Here is a 13,589-nt window from a genome sequence, read left to right as displayed (position 1 = left end):
ACCATTTCAATCGAAATAGGTTTCAGGTGAGTCAAAAATAGTCAACTTCCCCTTTAAGACTCAGACTGCATATACGGAACTTTCTTTCTTACATCGACATCAATCAGTCGTGCAAATAGCACAACCTTTTCATTCCATTCAGCTTTCATCGCCTATTTTTCATCTAAAGCCATCAGAGAGAGAGAGAGAGAGAGAGAGCTATTCAACAACAGCCAATCAATCAATGATTTCTCCCCTTTTCCGTGTGTCTGCGCAGCATCTTAATAGCGAGTTAAAAAAAGAGAGAGAGAGAAAAAGAGAGAGAGACTGTTTGGAGCTTCTGGCTCACTAAACAAATGCCTCCTCAGATCAATGGAAAATGAGCCTCGACATTTAATGTTGTCATTGTTGGGTTTTGACGCAGTGTGAGGTGTCTGTAAGAACTCTTCATCTTCGCCTGAGGTCTGGACTGACATACAACAATCTGCCTTCTCTACCGCGCTCTTTATCGCGTTTGACAATGCGAGTTCCAGAGCGGAGAAGCCCGTTTGTCTCCTTTCTATAAAATGCAAACCACCGTTTCCTATTTGGATTTCTCTGGTCTCCTTGACCTCAGCATTATTCAGTTTAACCTGACACTGGTGATAGGTGGTTTCAGTAAGAAACAGAAATCTTAATGAGGAGCTGACGAGTTTAATCAGGCATGGCAGTCTTGAGGAACAGCAGGAGAGTGCGCGAGGAGCATGGTGACCCGTCATTAACGAATAAGGACCTTCACTACTGACTGACAGATTTACACCGCTGACACACAAGAAGGAAAATACAGCACCCTTAACCCTGCTCTAACCTGTGCTCTGTCTAGCATGCACTTGTTAATATATATATATATTACAATCACAATGCATGCACTAACTGCCCAAATATGTGCATTTTGTAAATTAACAATATCAGCATTGAAAATAATGATTAGAGCAGGTGAAAACTCTTGTGTATGACAGTAGTCTCTGGTGATCAGTACAGTCCACAGCTGTCTCTTTAAAGACTTTAGATGCCAATGATTTTCCTATGCTACGCACTGTCATCGCTCGTCCACACAATATCCTGACCCATGTGTTTATTCACTCAGATTATTAAAACAAACAAACAAACAGAAAAGTGCTGTAGAGTCCAAGAATTCATGTGCTCAGTTATCTCCACTAACAAGTGCCTATTGCTGGTTTTGTTTACTGCTGAAAAAAACCCCAGAATGGATGCCTTGACAGAGAAGACGGAGCAAAGAGAAAGCAGATAATGTTTCTTTGAATAAGCAACTGTGAAGGGCAGATACATATGGAGGCACAAGGCTTGTAGCCAATGTCTAAACCCTATCAATGATAAAAAAAAAAAAAAAATCTCACTGTGTCTCTCTTAGAAGTCTCGTCTTGTTTCTCTTCTGTAGATGAAGAGGATATGCTTACTTTCAAGTTTCATTTCATAACTATGGTACTCAAACTTTGATTTAGTTCTGATGTAATAAATGCATACATAAAATGTAATATCCAAAAATATCCAAAAATCCTTGAACTGAGGGATAGATAGGGCTTTGAGGATTTCTCTGTACAGAAACGCTGAAACAGCTATCAAACTAAAGCCCAATCTCTCTCTCTCTCTCTGTCTTTCTGTATTTGTATTTGACGGACTGTTCTTGGCTAAGAGGGGTTGTTGCCGTCTGTCGTCTTAACCATGCCTGGCCCTGGTTATCAGTCTGACAGGCAGCTCTGGTGCTTTGTCATATGAACGTAGCGGGCCTGTCTGTAGAGCTGAGCACCACAAACCAGACAAGAGATCTGCTGCTATACTCCTTTAAAATACAAGCCATTCAAACGCTAACACGGCCCAGATAACTACACCTCTCAGGAAGACACACACACACACGCACACATACACACACGCACACGCACACACACAGATGCATACACATACACACACACACACACACACACACACACGCACGCACACATACACGCGCGCACACACAGATGCATACACATACACACACACACACACACACACACACACACACACACACGCACACGCACACACACAGATGCATACACATACATACACACACACACACACACACGCACACATACACGCACACACACACACAGATGCATACACATACACACACACACACTCATATACTCCAGCACATACAAGACTATACCACAGGTAAAGTTGGTATTGGGTATGGTTTGACATGTCATTTGTAAATCTTTTGTGTGGATCGTTTGAGCTGATCTTAGGGGGTTTACTAGGCTCCCTCCTCTTTGAGTTAGTGTTAGTAACACATGGCACAGCATTCACAGCCCTCTGAGTACCCTGATCCCATGCATTGTGTAAACACATTGATTTTGTTCAGGACCGGGCAGTCTAAATGGGGAACTCCCATTGTGATGAACCAATGACAGCCGATCCTCCCTGAACCTGTTACATGGCCTTAGCTTAGAACGGTTCAGTGAATGGCATTAGCCTCTGCTGGCCATAAAATTAGCAGTTTTGAAACAAAACTGTTAATTGTATGTTTATAATTAATGCTGAAAAACTATTCACAAGTGCTACTCTCCCTGACAGCACTTCCTATTATGAAAATGTAACCTATTTATTACTGTTATAATCATTGTTGTTTTTATTTTCACTCATTTCATTAATTGTTTATTCATTGTTGTTGTTGTTGTTTTCAATGATTTCATTAATTGTTTATTCATTAGTTGTGTCTAAGAGTTGGCTGTAAATTTAATGACTGTTGGTGTAACCCATTATTCTCTTAACTGACATCTGATTGGGTGGTGAAGTGATTGACAAGACCGACAGGAAAAGGTCCAGTAAGTGCAGTTAAGTAGTGAGGCATCTCGTCATGCGAGCTGTGAACCAGAGCCAATTCTCTGATGTTTTCAGCTTACACCTATGCAAAAAGGAACGAGCATGTGTGGGGGTTTTCTCTTCTTTTTTTTTCTTTTTCTTTTTTTTTTGATGAACAATGATTTGGATCCCTGATTAAAAGTAACGAGAAATAATGAGAAAATGAGACATGAAAAACATTCTTGAAGAACAGGAACTCACAAGCTTTCCCATATATTTAGCTATTCCCCTCATGTATTCAGCTATGCCAAGCGGTGGTTTTAGGTGTTTGGCCTGCATGAGTCTCATTGGAAAATGAATCGTAATTCCTGTCACTTTCTCTCTCTGAGACAGCAGTGATGCTGTTGCAGGGTAAGGAAGAACCATGTATGAAACTAGATCCTGCTTTTAAAAAGAGAGAGCTGACAGCTCTGAGTTCAGTTTTCCAGTTTGATTTCTCTCTCTCTCTTTCTCTCACATGGATACTCACTCTTTAACTGTCCTTTTCAGATATCCTTTTCCTCCACTGTGTCACACTGTTTGCTGGATCAGAGCGTTCTCTCTCTCTCTCTCTCTCTCTCTCTCTCTCTCTCTGTAAACCAAACTCTGTCTCATATCCACCGATCCAGCAGCAGTTAGCTAGTTCCAGCAGTGCTGGCCATCTACCCATCCCCTCTGTAGCTCTGTAATTAAACCCACTGAGGGGCCATTAACCACCGAAATGGAGACAGATGTCCAGGCTCTGCTCTGATAACCCTGCGTTCCCCACTAGCCTTCCCACTGCTCAGCCATGGCTAAGCTGCTAAGCACACTAAGAGTGCCAATCAAGCTAAATAGAGTATGGATTCTATAATTCCTAAGTGCGGTAATGCCACCAGTTAGTTCAGAACCAAGGAGGTTTTCTGTGTGCAGATTTACTAAGTTAGTAATATGTGTTGATAAGGCTAATGTTGGTTTAATTGAAGCAACAGGATCGTGAGCATGGTAACAGTCCTGAGTGAAAACAAGTGCTAACACTTGATGCTAATGACACAGATGCTAATGAATACACCTGCATGGCAGCAGAGAGGACACACTGAGCATGGACCAAGTTTACAAACTCAATAGAATGACCCTAACATTTCTAGCAAGAAATATTAACTTCATGCTTGGGGCTGACTGGCCCGTTTTCTGTACTGAAGACTCAGTTATGTGAAAAACGGATATTTGTATATAAACAAGACATTACCCTTCAGTGAGAGAGAACAGACTGTTCACCTGTTTTAGATAAGGATTGTATTGTGGCTTTAGGAGTAGCAAAGAAATTCTGTTCTAAAAGTCAATGCGCCGGCCTGACACACAGGGCCAATGGTTAGCCCATTTCATTAATGCTGGAGTAAGAGGCCTGCTAAGTGTGCCATCAGGGCTCGACTGGGAGGATTAGATAACTCATTGTGGATCACAATGGAAGGGAAGAGGGGGAGTTACCGAGCTGCACAAACAGTCATTGACCCAGAAATGAGAATCGTAATGCTAATCATCTGTGTTGAAAGTGAGCTTTGAAATATTGCTCGGAGGGTCACGGTACAATCCATTTCGTTGCCATTAGTGATAGATGAAAATCGTTCCCACGGGGCCAGGGGAGAACGTTTAATGACGGAGCAGTCATAATGTAATTCTTTATGGTTCACAGATAGAGCTGATAAATATGCACTGTATACTAACCCTACTGAAAAATGCGCTACAACGAACTAACTGTGTAGTCAGGCCTTTTAAATATACTGTAGGATAACAGACCCTGCCATTGGCTCATTGTCTTTGCTTGTTTGTTTTTTTTGGTTGGTTGGTTTTTTTACTCATTGTCATATCGTAACCTGATCTACCATGGATAAGTTCAAGTTTCAGGAAACAGTGTTCATTTCGTCGACGAAAACTGTGACCAAAAATGTTCATCAACGAACTTTTTTTTCCATGACGAAAACAAGGCAATAACTAAATAAAACTGCACCTTTGAAAATAAAAATTGTGACAAAATATATGACCATTTTCGTTGACGAATACTAACGAAACGATAATGTCAGAGACAAATGAATGGACAAGCAATTATACCCTCCCTCCTGTGAAAATTGAACGTTTAACATTTTAAATAACGTTAACTTGGCAACTCATATCATGGCTACACTGGGAAGAGGGAAAAGAACGGATCTGTGCCACATTTTAGCTATAATACAACTGAAAATAAAACACACTGCAAGCAATGTGGGTGGGGAAAATACCTCAGACATCAGGAGGCATTTGAAGACGCACCACCAAGAAATATATGATAAGAGAAGTTAGACTTTTATCAAAATCAGCTTAAAGGCTTGACTTTATTAGCTAGAAGCAGACGGCTATGTTCTCTTGTTAACTTGACTTAGTAACATTAATTGTGCATACCGATAGCAAGCCTAAGAATATCTGTGTGCTTGATGAAATCACTGATTTAATATTTTTAAAAATGCGACAAATGTTTTTGACTAAAATTCGACTAAAACTAGACTAAAACTAATAATGATCAAATGACTAAAATATGACAAAAACGAATATGTATTTTAGTCGAAAGACTAAAACTAAGACTAAATCAAAATCACCTGCCAAAATTAACACTGTTAGGAAATCTTAGAATGTACTTGGTTGAGATTTTTATATAAATCACAATATATTATAACGGAAATTAATTATAACTGATCATGTAAGCAGCAGTTGTCTCAATACCCTGTCAGTGCATTTCTTTCCCCCACCGCTATCTCTTTTTCTCTTTTTCTCTCTCTCTCTCTCGCTCTCCCTCTCTCTTCCACTCCCCCTCTCCTCGGAATGCTCTCTCATGGATTCCCGACCACACACTGGCATGCAGACGATCTCATGAGTTTGAATGAAATGCAGATGAGATGAGGCTGGTGTGGACTGAGTCTTAGTCAGACTCTGTTTTGGAGAAGGCCTCTGGGAAAACAGTGCAGCTGGAGCACTGGGGATCCAGGGCAAGGCGTACCTCTCATGTCTGCCTTTATTTCTCACTCTGTCAAATGAAAGGAGGACAAAACTACATTTCGAGTGAACTGAGGGAATCAAAAACAAACTGGCTGGCAAGAAACTACAGACACAGTAACTTGTATTAATATGCTGTCTGCTAAAGTCACAACTAAGATAAAATAGGCCATTTTCTTCCCACTGCATTTTTTTGTACCGACAATGCAATGTGGTATAAGACAAACTCAGTTGTTTCAGATTTTAATCCAAAATCGTATCACATAGATTTAATTTTGGTATACTGATATATTAATCCTTCTCCATTATATTGGTATTATTTTAAAGCTATTGTAAGCCGGAAGAGTCCTTACCTCCCATACTGAGCATAGAGACCGACAGAGCATTATTAAGGGAACAGCTGTATGGACTCTTTAAGCTTTTGAAGTGTCCTTGACCTAACCTTGACCCTCGCCTTCCCGTGGTCTCAGTGCCTGACACTCTGGTCAGGATCTGAGCTTGTGGCTGCTGTCTTCAGATCCTTTTGTTGAGGCCAATGGTTGAAGGGTATTGTGTGTTCTGTAGGAGGCAACAGTATCTCTCTCTACTCCTGCAGCGAGGACAGCTGAAATTCCCCTGTGTTTCTGTATCAAAGTGTGAAGCCCACAGTGAAAAATCACACAGCTTACAGAGACGAGAGAGGGTGAGACCCAGAGCTAACCTGACAATTCCCCCGAAAGAGATGTAACAGAGAGAAAAAAAAACCCCAAAAAGATTGAATTTGTACTTTCTGCTAAAACTGGTTTTGCAGCAGCTGGGGAAATATTTCATTGGAAAGATGGAAGTACAGACTTCAGCTCCTTATGGAAATGTGTTGGGTTTTTTTTTTTTGACAATGTTTCTGAAAATGTTTGAATTATTTAAAACCTTATGCAGACGGGGGGAACGAGAATGAGTGGGAGAAAGATTTTTTAATTACGCAGAGGTGAAAAATGTTGTCGGAATCATACTGCATTGAACTTTTTATCAAAAAGATGAAAATACAAAGCCTCCTCCTCAAATATATCGGAATATCACTGTCTCTCTCCCTTCCAAAATATCAACACGTTTTTCTTCCCTTACTCCAATTTTTACGTGTAGTATGCAGTGAACCAAAAACCATATGCAGTTTTGTCTTAACATCGCCTTGCCCAGCACTTTCCTTCTCTCTCTATTTCCCAACATTCCCAGAATCCTCTTTTCTCCTCTGGATCTGCTGACCATTCTGGGAAAAAAGAGGCTTTTAATGGGGCAAAAAAACTGGAGCACGGGAGTGCCTGGGGAGGGTTGGATTAATGGCTGAAGTCCATTCATGTACTATTGAAAAGGTGAAAAGGCGCTCTCCTCTGTAATCCAGGCAGAGTAGGCCTGAATCAGCTACTGCACACATCATAAGCGTACATCATCAGACACAGCCGCCACCCCTCCCTTAACAGGCCGAGTCCTCGAGCGGTGCAGGACAGAGAACTTTACATATGTAGTATTAATATTCGATAATCCATGCGTGTGACGTCTGTTTTTTTATGCGGAGGTTAGTGTTCTGTCCTTTTCCTGCCGGCTCGGGTTGGAAGTGTTCCGCGTTTTAGTATGAACCTCTGACAGTTGAGAGTTTCAGTTTGAGGTTATAGTTACCAAGACCATGCTTAAAAAACACATGGTGCTGTGTGTTGTGTAGAATGGTTCTTAGTTCAGTGTTGGCTAAAGATTCTACAGGGTGAAAAAGGCGTCATGTCACCTCACTCCATCGCTCTGTGCTGTACACTGTTCTAGAAAAATCTGTGACAATCAGAGATTTGTGAGCAGCAGATCTACACTTGCTGCGGTCAAGAGATATTATATGCATAAGCGTGAAGGTCCATATAGGTCCACTCATTGAGTCTTTCCAGTGTTTCACTGTGTAGGTCCACTCATTGAGTCTTTCCAGTGTTTCACTGTGTAGGTCCACTCATTGAGTCTTTCCAGTGTTTCACTGTGTAGGTCCACTCATTGAGTCTTTCCAGTGTTTCACTGTGTAGGTCCACTCATTGAGTCTTTCCAGTGTTTCACTGTGTAGGTCCACTCATTGAGTCTTTCTGGTGTTTCACTATATAGGTCCACTCATTGAGTCTTTCTGGTGTTTCACTATATAGGTCCACTCATTGAGTCTTTCTGGTGTTTCACTATATAGGTCCACTCATTGAGTCTTTCCAGTGCTGACAAAGGTAAGCAGAGAGAAACTAACAGTCCCTATTACTGTCTTCATGACGGTAATTATTCTGCCCTGGCAGTGTTTCTCCCTCAGTGCACGCACCCCACCCCCCCATCTCTCTCTCTCTCTCTCACTTCTCAGTCTCTACCACACTTCTCTCTCCAACACTATTGATTTGTGATACAGGGAGAGATGGAGGGAAAGAGACTGCCTCAACAACAACAAACTGCAGGCCATTTGCCTGATTAGACAGGGTACTTAGTGCAGTGGAAGTGAAAATGCTAGGAAAGGACGTCATGGTTTGTTTAAAAAAAAAGGGATATGTACAACTGTTGCCACTAGTGATTGTCATTAGTGACAGAATATTAAGAATGAATGACAGAACAGTTTACAGAGGCCAGCTTGGTTTCTTCTTTTGTTCGTTTGTTTGTTTTAGTTTTTTGTTTGTTTGTTTGTTTGTTTTGGCTATACTACCTCATTTCAAATGGTCAGCACATACACAGCTAAAAGGACCTGTATGTAAAAACAAATAATAATGTTTTCATCCACTGTTTGCAGCCAAGTGTCTTCTTTCACCAATAGCATGATTTGATCATTCAAGGGAGAAACGCGCAACCTTTTTCCTCCTACTCTCATGTTGCTCCATTCACTATAAAAGCACTTGTTTCCAGTGGCCGGCTAGCCAAACGAGACGGCTCGCGCTGCTTACACAGGGCCTTCGCCGGGAAGTCTCCCCATTGTCTTACACAAGTACACGCTTGATTCCTCTTCGGAGAGAGAAAGTGGGAGTGCAAATTGGCGAAGATTAGATCGTCTGGGTATGCCTGATGCAGTTGGGTGAAGTTTTTGAGGGGAAAAAAAGACACATGCGTTCAGAGACAGTGAGTGTTTGTGTGAGGAGTGGTGGGGGAAAAAAAATCTTCTTTATTACAGTAACTGGGGAGCAGCTGGTGCCTGCTTCACCTCAGGAGGCTCCAGCTGTCCAGGGCGATGCTCGTACCACTTCCACTCTCTCACAGAGAGAAGGCCAAGGTGTCAGAGTGGCTTTGGATCAAGGTTGTTCTCTGGAGCAGAAATCCAGAGCACCAGGTGTTCGGCCAATGCATCATTACCCCCAGCGCTAAACCTTTTTTTTTTGGCAAGAGGAAAAAATAAAATCTCTGTCTAAATGAAATATGTGTCTCCAAATTTCTTATTCTGGCGCTGGAAGGAGAAATTTCCAAGTGGTTATTTGTCCTCCAGGCCCTTGAAACTTCCTTCTTACACACCCACACTTTTTACAGAGAGGTTTAGCTAAGGTAAATAGGTAAATAGGTTTCATGGGTGCCAACGTTGAGTTCAGTGCTCTGGGAAGAGGCCATTCTCCGTGTCCTGAGCAGGTGATAAGGTCAAAAGTCAAATCTATTGAACATGAGTGGTTGTTTGGTGGTTTATGTAGTGGTTGTGTTTATTGCACAGGTTTGTTGATGGGAAGTTAGTCAAGGAGTGATGAATTGAATGAATGGAATGACTTAAACCATATGAAAGAGCCGTTTCCTCAGATTGATTTATACACTGATCCATAAAGATTTGTCCCTGACGATACTAATGACAGTAATAATAAAACACCCAATAACATCTGATGACTGAAATTTATTAGGAATTATATTGCTCTGTGTGGATAACTAATGACCTGAAGGTCATCTAGTTGAAAAATGAGCCTATTACATTTTAATAGCAATGTAATTATTACAACTATAAGCTTACACATACATTTTTAAATATGTTTCTTCTCACTGTGAAAATGATGACAGCACATGTTGTTGTTTTTGCATGTTATTGTACGTTATTTTATTTTTATCTGGACTATAAGGTCCGTGTTCTGGTTCTGTGGGTTTTATGGGCTTTTAGGGGAAAATGCCGGTCGTGTGACAGCCACAGGAGCAGATTGTGCCCATTCATCTTCTTTCCCTTAAAAGCAGGCAACTCTCCTACCAGCCCTTGACCTTTGACATCTTTTTAGACATATGAATGTGTGCTCTCTGCTCCACAATCCGCCTCATCTGTCATTCCATTTGATCTTCTCTCCTGTCGTTCTTCATCTCCGCACTTGCTGTATCGACTTTTCATTCACATTTGACTCAGTCTCTAAAATCTATGTGTATGCATGCAGTGTGTGCATGTGTGTGTGACTGTATGTGTGTGTATGTGTTTGTGTGCATTTGTGTGTGAGGACCGATACTATTAATCTGGTGTTAACAATACCCGTCTCCACAGAGAAAGCACATGCCTGCAGAGCCCCATTGATATACCAGAAATAATTAAAAAAAAAAAAAAACAGAGAGAAGACTTTGACATTAAGACTTACTGTTACAACCACATTCTCAGCACAGCGCTTCTGTCTCTCTATTCATAACAGAAAGGCTTGAGCTGATATCTCAGCTGTGGAATGACTCTAAGGATGTCATCTGTGTAATTCAGAATGAGTTATCAAATTAGGAGTTTGCATGTCGTCCGCAGAGAGGAGCCGCCACGGCGTAGGGAGACTGCAGCAGCTCTTGTTCAAACAGCCACCAGCATAGAGCTCATAACAATCACCACAGATATGCCTTCAGTCTTTAGAATGGCAGCTACCCGCTACGATAACTGAAAGAAATATGACGACTTGCTGTTTTTTGGGGGGTTTTTTAATCATTTTAGGGGGAGAGGGGTTTCTTCTTCCACGGTTAGTCTTTACATGATGCCTGTGGGCAACTGTAGGAGCAAGCCTTGAGCACAACGCAACTCCCGCCGCTGGTTGACTGAGGAGTTGTTTCCATGGAGATGTCAGGAACAATGCCCCTTGGGAGTTGAAGTCTTAAGGGAGGGTTGGGGGGGAGGGGCGGAATGAGATGGGCTGAAGGACTGAAGTGCCGGACTGGTTCTCTCTCTCTCTCTCTCTCTCTCTCTCTCTCAGTCTTCATGCATGACATGTTGTGTAGATTTGTGTTTAGAGGCTGTGACATCCTGCTGACTGGGTTCATGCTCTGAGGGGACCACTGCTGTAAACCAGAGCACAGACTCTCACTGACTTCATAAACCACACACTCACTAACTGAACACTCATGTATTGGTTTCAGAAAACGAGAGCAAACTTAATCCGTTTGGATAGTTTGCGCGTTTGGATAGTGTCAGTTAGTTATATACTTATATAGTTATAGGATTATGGAATCCCTTTAGAGTCTCTCTGGTTCAAGAGATGGGCTAACATTGATAATAGATCCACAACATTGTTAATAGATCCACAGACAAGCGCATTTAAGAGTCAGTTACAACTGTGATGCAACAGGTTTGTGTGTGTGTGTGTGTGTGCGTGTGTGTGCGTGTGTGTGTGTGTGTGTGCGCGTGTATGTGTGTGTGCGTGTGTATGTGTGTGTTCACTCTCTGGATCTGTAATGTTTGCCCATATTACTAACATACACTGGGCTTAAGTAATCTCTCTGGCTGTCCAGGTATGAGGCCATGTTGTGAAAGGTTGAGGTCTTTGTGGCTAACAGTTTCGTCTTGTTATCCCCCTGTGTCGCTGTACTGTCCATTTGCCCATTCTTACTAATGCTGAAGTAAACTTTTTCCCAGCCGTAGCATGCACTAGTCATTATACGCCAGAGCTGGGCTGTTTTCTGTTAAACAGCTCCTCAGTGTCCTGTAAAGAAGTGCAGTAAAACCTATTACGGCGATCAGGCTTATTGTCCAAACCTCACACCAGCTCCACAGGCAAAGCATAGAGCAATACCTGAGTCTCTAACCTCCATCAAGAGCACAGAAATAGATAAGATTTATCAGTGGATGAGATTTATCTCCTTCTTTCTTTTTTCTGTCCTTCTCTCTTTTGTGCTCTCTTTGACATTTGTTTGTTTGCTTATTTGTTAGTTTTTGTTGCCCATTTTTGAATGGCCAATTAATACCCCTTCCCGTGATAGCCACCTTTGTGTAGGTGAAAGAGGCAAGCAGCTAGTCGCTCTCCTCAGGCTGTGGACAGTTCAGCGTGGCCAGCTGACTCGTATTCCCATGCTGCTACTCATTACTGTGTGGGTGCCTGATTTCTCTTGACTTCTGATGAGCAGGGAGAGGGCACAGGTCTCAGGCTGACAACCCCCCCCCCCCCCCAATGGAAAATGGCCAGTTGGATTCCACTGGACCCTTGGCAACCGTCGATGGGTGTGACACAGCTGGCTCTCAGTGAATAGCCGTTTGGGAATGCTTGGCCAGGCTTTCATGGCTGTTTTCATTTTATCATAGACCCATTCCAGTCTGGACCTGTGTGTAAGCACAATCAGCCGCTCATCACAGTGTGTTTGGTTTAAGAGTCAGGGGACAGGGAAAGACTGTGTTGTTTGACATCAGGATCTGTTTGTCATTGCAACAAACAGGAGATGCTCTGGAGGTTGTTGTTGTTGTGGTTGTTGCTACTGTTGTTGTTGCTGTTGTTGTTGTGGATTGCATTGAAATAGACTGAAGTACAGAGGCTAGAATGGTCTTCTATAAGTTCTCGACCCCAGCATTCTTCACCTAGCCTCCCAGGATTCTTCTCCAGAGGCTAGACCCAAATCCCCTGCATCTGTCATCTTCCCACTATCAAAAATCTAACCCCTTTAAATAAAGCCCAACAGAGAGAACAAATAAACAAACAAACAATGCATGTCTTCATTTCATCTTTCTTTCCTTTCATCCTATTTTCTCTGCCTGGGTCAGGGACGGACATTACAGATACTGTTTTGGTTTTGGTTCTTTAACCCTGTCCTCCTTATCTTCATTTGTTTTTCTCCTCACTCCTTCCCAATATCATTCACTTTCCGTCCTTCTCCCTCTTTTGCCTTTCGTTGTCAGTGCCTGTCCACACACACACACTCAGATGTAGTCTTCCCCCTGCTGTGAAATGGTCAGCCTTGTGTAATCTGGTCAAGTGGTGAGTCTAGTAACCCTTGCTCTCTCGCTGTGGGAGAGCAAATTATAGCTTTAAGCAACCAACAGCACTCTCCCTATACACCCTCCTTCGCTTTCTCTCTCTCTCTCTCTCTCTCTCTCTCTCTCTCTTTCTCTAAAATTCCAGCTTTCTTTCTTCCCTGTCTTTGCTCACATTGCTGCTTTGTAGAATATATGTATTGAGTGGGTAGGTATGTAGGTCTTGGCTTAAGCTTTTTTCCCATAGCTTTGCCCAGTTGGCGCCTGTCAGAATTATTAACACTAGCCCTATCAGCATGATAATAAGAGAAAGAGAGGAGAGTTACTGATCCAGACAATGCTCAAACATAATAATAAAACTAAACCATATACATGTTAGGAGCAGTGGAGTTGTTTTTCTGATTCACACAAACTCTTTGGTCTTGGTTTGAGGAGAGCAGTTTGTTTTTGGTTATGGAAGACCTGCAGAGCCTGTTGAGTCTATAGACATAGGCAGAAATAGCTTCGCTATCATTTTGTGCAGTCATCTCTAGCCGAAATCAAAAAGAAGAGAAGACTCTCTCTCTCTCACTCTCACACACACACACACACACAATTTTTT

The sequence above is a fragment of the Chanos chanos genome, chromosome 6 (genome assembly GCF_902362185.1).
Source record: "Chanos chanos chromosome 6, fChaCha1.1, whole genome shotgun sequence".
NCBI lineage: Eukaryota > Metazoa > Chordata > Actinopteri > Gonorynchiformes > Chanidae > Chanos > Chanos chanos.
This window is presented reverse-complemented; position numbering follows the sequence as displayed.